This window comes from Gavialis gangeticus, unplaced genomic scaffold, assembly GCF_001723915.1.
Source record: "Gavialis gangeticus isolate Ggan-Ray unplaced genomic scaffold, GavGan_comp1, whole genome shotgun sequence".
Classification (NCBI taxonomy): domain Eukaryota; kingdom Metazoa; phylum Chordata; order Crocodylia; family Gavialidae; genus Gavialis; species Gavialis gangeticus.
The window spans coordinates 96,926,692-96,926,942 of record NW_017729025.1 but is presented as its reverse complement, the minus strand read 5'-3'; positions in this window follow the sequence as shown (position 1 = coordinate 96,926,942).

Here is a 251-nt window from a genome sequence, read left to right as displayed (position 1 = left end):
GGGGGGAAGACTTACTGGCTTTCTTGTTTCTATGTCTTTAAGGTATGCTTGATCCTCATATTTTTAAATTTTTCTCTGTAACTGCAAAGGCTAGAAACTTACTAGGTTATCTTATTAAATAAGGGATATGTTTTTAGATAGTGGCTTGGGCTTTAAGAAAAGCTATACATATTGTGAGACTTGCAATAAAATCTTGTTGGAGTTGGCAACACTTCTCTCTCTCTCTCTCTCTCTCTCACACACACACACAC